Below are 6,651 nucleotides of genomic sequence, written 5' to 3' on the forward strand. Positions count from 1 at the left end.
CAGTAGCAGAAAAGGAAGCAGGTCATCGGAATGAGAACACTCCAGGTAGCGCTGATTTCTGGAGGGGAATTGTGTGCACACCTGGAGCTGTGAAGGTAGAGGACGCGCTTGTGATGCTCTTACAGATGGAGAGCCATGGACCCGCTGCTCCAGCCCATCAGACTCTGAAAGGTTTTTTTGTGGTTGTTGTTGTTTTGTTTTTTGCTTTTGTTCTGGTTGAGAGTATTTTAATTACTGCTTCTATTTAACTGGGTTTAGAGATCGGTTTACATTGTTCATTTGATCTTAATTTAACCATGATAGGTTACATATCATATTGTTCATTTGATCTTAATTTAACCATGATAGGTTACATATGTCAAGAATTTTATCGATGTCTTCTAGGTTTTCCATTTTGGTAGAATAGAGATTTTTATAGTGTATCTTTATGATTCTCTAGATTTTGTTGCTATCTTTTGTAATGTCTCCCTTTTCACTTCTAATTTTATTAATTAAATGTTCTTTTTCATATTTTGGTTAATTTAGCTTACAGTTGGTCAATGTTGTTGATTTTTCTAAAGAATCAACTGTTTTTTAAATTTTTTTTTTAGTGTTTGTTTCTACATCACTGATTTAAGCACTGAGTGTAATTGTTTATTTCTCTCTACTCTTTGGGGTGTTATTTCTTCTTCTCCTAGAGCTTCTTCACTTCTGTAAGATCTCTTCAGACATTAAGTGTTCCTCTCATGGTCCTCTAGAGCTGACTTAGTCCTAATAACAGTTGAATCTGTTTTTACTGTGGACAGTTTTCCTTTTTCCTTCAACTACAATTGATAGTTTTATTGGGTATAGTTGTCTGGGCTGGCATCTCGATTCTTTAAAAAACTTGCATAACATTGTTTCAAATCCTTCTGACTTTCCTAGTCTCCATAGAAATGTCAATTGCTGTTTTGTTGGGTCCGCCTTTATAAATGACTTTATCTTTCTGCAGGTTACCTTTTTGTCTGTCTGCAAGTCCCAGATGAAGAGCAGAAAAAGGGAGAACATGAGCAAGGAAGTCAGGACTACAAGGGGTGCATACACCCACGGAGACCATGGGACTGATATAATGGGAGCTCACCAGGGCCGGCTGGACTGAGACTGAACGAGCATGTGATCAAATCGGACTCTCTGAATGTGACTGACAATGAGGGCTGACTGAGAAGCCAAGAACAATGGCACTGGCTTTGGATTCTACTGCATGTTCTGGCTTTTTGGGAGCCTAGTCTGTTTGGATGCTCACCTTCCTAGACCTGGATGGGCAGAGGTGGGGGGATCTTGAACTTCCCACAGGACAGGGAACCCTAACTGCTCTTAGGACTGGTGGATAGGGAGAGGAAGGGGGAATGGGGGGAGTGGGAGGGAAATGGGAGGAAGGGAGGAAGTGGACATTTTTAATGAAAACAAGAAAATCCTTAGGTTATTAAAACATATTAAATACAATATTCTATAGATCTTTGAAGTGTTTGGAGTCTAGTTCACTAAATATATCTGTGTATAACCTTGAAAACATACCTAACAAAATTGTACATTTGATTATTATAGATGATTAACTATTAATCTGTATTTCTTAATTATGCATTACATTTCTAAATGAGCTGTGTAAACATAATACCCCAAACAAGGGTATAAATGTACATATAGTATCATAAATTAGCTTTAAATCTTTATCCAAAATACCAAAATCCACATCAATGTAAAATATTTTATGATTAATGGTTTTTTCTATTAAAGGAGACTCAATAATCTAGCTTTTTCTATAATTTCTATATTATATCCCCCTTTTTCTCTTTAGAAAAGAATCTTTGAATTTAACTCTTTTGTTTAGCTTTTTCTGACTATGACCAATACCAACTTGTAGCCAAACTCCTAAATAATAACAAACATGTATAAACTACTGAGTAACTAAAACCCACTTATGCCCCATCCCTTGGGAATGCGAACACTGTTCTCTAGTCTACTTTCTGTTGTCTGCCAGCATTGGTATCTTTGGAGAAAACTGAGAAAGTCAAGTTATAACAATTCTTTGTTAGGTAATGACTGGCATAGTTTGTGAGGTTAACCATCTTAGCTAGCAGCCTTGAAGTAGTTATGGATGTAGAATTCTGAGGAGACTGTAACAGACACATTTTGATATATTTATCACCTTTTGCATTTATTGGTATCTTATTCCCTTGTTCTGAAAATACATAAACTTTTAAAGATAACATATATAACTGTACTAACACAAGTATAGACTGTGTATTGTTCACAAGTTAGCCAAAGATGATTTTTTTTGTTTGTTTTATGTTTGAGCAAGTAAAATGTTACATGTTTTGTAGTTTTATAAGTTTATTTCTTTATGTTCATAACCAGAAATTTTAGGGGGCCTTTCATGATCAAACATGATTCAATCAACCTGGAACGAATCCACATTCTCTCATTTCCTGTGGGAATAATAACATAACATCTTCTTCAAAGTAGCATACTCCACTTTGAAGTCGACATTTTTAAAATATATCGGTTAGTTTAATCCAGCACTTTTTCTAATCAAATGTGTTTTAGAAGATGTCATTCCTTCAGTAGTAAGCAAAGTATCTAAAGTTAGCACAATAACATGCAGGATTCAGACTCTGTGTATTTCCCATCTTAATGTGGCTCATTATTAATTTTTTCACTTTAAAAGTTTTAAACTAAGAATGTTTAAAGACTTTACTATCATTTTAAAAATATTTTTCTTTTTTAATTGCATATACTTTTTCTCTTTCCTCTCTCAGGCATATGTATATTTTTAAACACCCGGCAACCTGTTTAGAGTATTTTTTCCATCTGAATCTGTATTGTTCTTTGATTGCCTGAGATGATCATAACCTGCTATGTTAGTCACCAGCACTACTCAGCTTACCACATGTGTTAGCACAGGACATTGGTGGCTGGCTCCTTGCCTCTTGGCTCCCTGACATTTAGCTTCAAGGCCAAGGTACCAGCAAGAGCCGTGTTTACTGCTTCCGCTCTAGAAAGTTGTTGGGTCTGCTCTGCTACCAAGTAGCACACTGCACACAGCTCATAAACCCCATTTAAGTGCTCAGTAGCAGGGTCTCTTAAAGTAGCTGCATGTCTGATTGCCACTAGCAATAAGCCTATCAAAGAAAAGGTAGTTACCAAGAAGCCACGCTTGACCCTGTTTTTGTGTGTTTGGAAGCCTTTTTTAAAAAGATTTCTCAATTTTTAACTTGATCTACATTACCCCATATTTCTATGTTGAGTAATAAAATGTTTATTTATTACAATGCAATGTTTATTCCTGCAGAGAATGTTCAGGAATATAAGACCAGTAAGAAGTTTCAGGGCATTTAAGTTCTGTGACTGAGCATTGGTCATCTAGTGGCTGACTGCACAGTACATGTCAGCCTTTCACAATTCTGTAAAATCTCTTATGTGGATCAAATTTCACACACACTTTGAAGAATCCCCAAATAGACTTGTGGGACTAACATTAAGCAATCAAAAACATCAGGAACAAGATATGGAATTCCTTGGATTGACAGAATAAAGTTAATATGAGTTATGATAAAACTTGCCAAATTCATCTTAATTTTTGTAGTCATGGTAGTAGTAAACCAATTTTATGAATCCTAATAAAAGCCATTTTTTTCAGTGCCTGAGAGATGGTTCAGTTAAGAGCAATAGCTGGTTTTTCTGAGAATACAGGTTCAAATCCTGATAACCATATTTTGGTTCAGAACCATACGTCTTACTCCTGTTAGTAACAGGGCACTTGATGGCGTCTTCCACTCTCCAAAGGCACCAGACACACACAAGCTATACAAACATAATTCAGGCAAACTATTCATACACAAGGAATGAATACAAACATAAAAAAGTTTAAAAAATAAAATCCCTTCCAAGTGTGGCAATAAATAGAATGAGGTTTCTATATCTTTATAATTTGCTACGGTCTCCCTTGCTCTCCATTCTAGACTTGAGTCTTCAAGAAGATTGTCTGAAAATAAACACATGCCTACACTACAGTGTGAGATTTTGTGTTGCCCACAGTGTTACAGAACTGAGAGTTCTTTCACACTTATTGAATAGAAAAATTAGAGACAGTTTCTCTACTTTTCTCACTGAGCATGCCAACACTCAGGCAGGAGTCCATCCCTCTGAATCAACACAACAGGACTAAAAGTTGCATAGCCAAGAGCCAGAAATTTTTAAATACTTCCTATCAAGAATTTGTCTGCTAGTCCTGATTTCTTTTTTCATTTTCTTCATCCTTCTACTCCTCATTTGGACCGTGGAGGGCTCAGTCCGGTGCTCCAATATGGGTCTCCGTCTGTATCGCCATCCAACATCGAATGAAGGTTTCCTCTGCTCTTGCCTTCTTTGTTCACGTTCTCCTTCCTTCTGCCTCTCCTTTGGACCTAGGGAGCTAGGTCCAGTGTTTCGACGTGGGTCTCCGCCTCCATCTCCCTCCATCGCCAGATGAGGGTTCTATGGTGATAAGCAAAATGTTCATCAGTATGGTTGTGGGCCAAGGCCGGATCAGGCACCCTCTCCTCTGTCCAGAGAACAATCTGGGGATCTCTCCTTGGACCTGGGATCCCCTTTATACTCAAGTCTCTTGTAAACCCTAAAATGACTCCCTTAGTTGAGGTATATACTTCCCTGATCCCATATCTATCCATTCTCCCTCCCCACCATCCCAGTCCCCCAATCTTTCCCCATTCTACCCCTACTCCCTTCTCTCTAACCCTCTCCCCTTCCAACAGCCCCCCTACCCCCCCATGCACCCGAGCTTACCTGGCACTCTTGTCTATTTCCAATCTCCAGGAGGATAGCTACATGATTTTCATCAGGTTCACCTTCTTATTTAGCTTCTCTAGGATCACGAATAATAGGCTCAAAGACCTTTAATTATGGTTAGAATCCACTTATGAGTGAATACATACCATATTCCTCTTTTTGGGTCTGGCTTACCTCACTCAATAAAGCATTTTCTATTTCCATCCATTTGGATGCAAAATTCAAGATGTCATTGTTTTTTACCACTGAGTAAAACTCTAATGTATATATGTTCCACACCTTTTTTAACCATTCTTCTGATACAAGGGGACTGATCTAATGAGAGTTCACCAAGGCCAGCTGAACTGGAACTGAACGAGCACGTGATCTAACCAGATTCTCTGAATGTGACCGGATTCTCTGGATGTGGCTGGCCCGGAGTCTTTCTGAAAAGCCATTGACAATGACACTGGGACTTGTTTCCTCTGCATATACTGGATTTTTGGGATCCAGTCTGTTTGGATACCCACCTTCCTGGACCTGGAGGGAGGGGGGAGGAAATTGAACTTCCCACAGGGCAGGAAACCCTGACTACTCTTAGGGATGGAGAGGGAGGAGGAGAGGGAGTGGGGGAAGTGGAAGTGGGAGGGTGTTGGGAGGAGGGGCGGAAATGGAAACTTTTATAATTTAATAAACTTTGAAAAAAAAAGAATTTGTCTGCTAAAGAGAGACTTAAAAATATAGAAAAAACACAGTCTGACCAATAGAAGAAAACAAAACAGAGCATCAGAAGGAGGACACTCCAAGCAACTCTCAGCTCAGGGGGAGTTTTGTAGAGAAGCTTGGAGTTCTGAAGGTAGAGAACATGCTGGTGGTGCTTGTGGAGAAGAAATATGATGTAGCCACTGGCACCTCCCATGACAGCCTGAAACAGAGCATCTCTCAGGACCATGACAGGGAGAACAATCCATTTTGTTTTCTGACTTTCTTGCATTAAATAGCAGTAGCCATCTTCACTCTTAAACTGTGAATTATTCAGGCTTGTACTTGTGACAGAATGGATTAGGTTCACACTTATTAAAGCGTTTAGTATCCAAAAGAATGGAAGGATATGCCATGCAGACTTTGGTCTGAGCCTCCTCCACCAGATGCTCTGGGACTGATGATGGCCTGGACCACAGTGAGGAGACCCCTGGTGCAGATGGAGATCCCACGGGACACTCTCTGCAGGTAAATGAAAACCTTACATCCTATGTCACCTGGGAAGTTTCTCAAACCAAAAGCTGCCATTGTCTTTGGCAATCCTTTTCCAAGAAGGATCATGATATTTGTAAAAGCCAAGTGGATGAAAATAATGTGTATGGGTTTTTTCTCAGGGCCTCTCCACCAACTGATCATATTATTCACAGAAACAGAAATATTCCCCAGAGTGCCAAACACAGTCATGAAGAGACAAATCACTTCTATAATAAAATTCAAAACCATTTCTTCCTTTCCACGTAGAAGAATTTGTGCCCAGGATGCAAACACTTTTCAAGAAAACATCAGTAATGTTAGAAGTGGATCTGAAAAACACATTTTACACAATAGCACTTTCTAGTGTGCAAGAGGCAGCAACGGGGAGATGTATTGTTGAAGATTAAATCCTTGAAATACCTCTCTTTTTCACACTGTGAACTCTGGGATATTGTGTGTGCTCTGACAGGTGAGTTTGGTAGCTGCTATTCAAAATGTCAAGTTTTAAGGAAGATTTTTTTATTTTTGAGCACTACACTAGCAAAATTGACTTGTTGACGGTGTGTGTGTGTGTGTGTGTGTGTGTGTGTGTGTGTGTGTGTGTTTCTATCTGTGTGCATGGATTATCTTAGT

General features: G+C 38.9%; 1 pseudogene; it reads right to left on the reverse strand.

Moving 5' to 3' along the window:
• Positions 1–4,179: 4,179 nt before the first annotated feature.
• Positions 4,180–6,388, reverse strand: LOC148119823 (vomeronasal type-1 receptor 4-like; annotated as a pseudogene).
• Positions 6,389–6,651: the final 263 nt, after the last annotated feature.

This window comes from Myodes glareolus, chromosome 14 (assembly GCF_982192425.1).
Source record: "Myodes glareolus chromosome 14, mMyoGla1.1, whole genome shotgun sequence".
In the NCBI taxonomy this organism is placed as follows: domain Eukaryota; kingdom Metazoa; phylum Chordata; class Mammalia; order Rodentia; family Cricetidae; genus Myodes; species Myodes glareolus.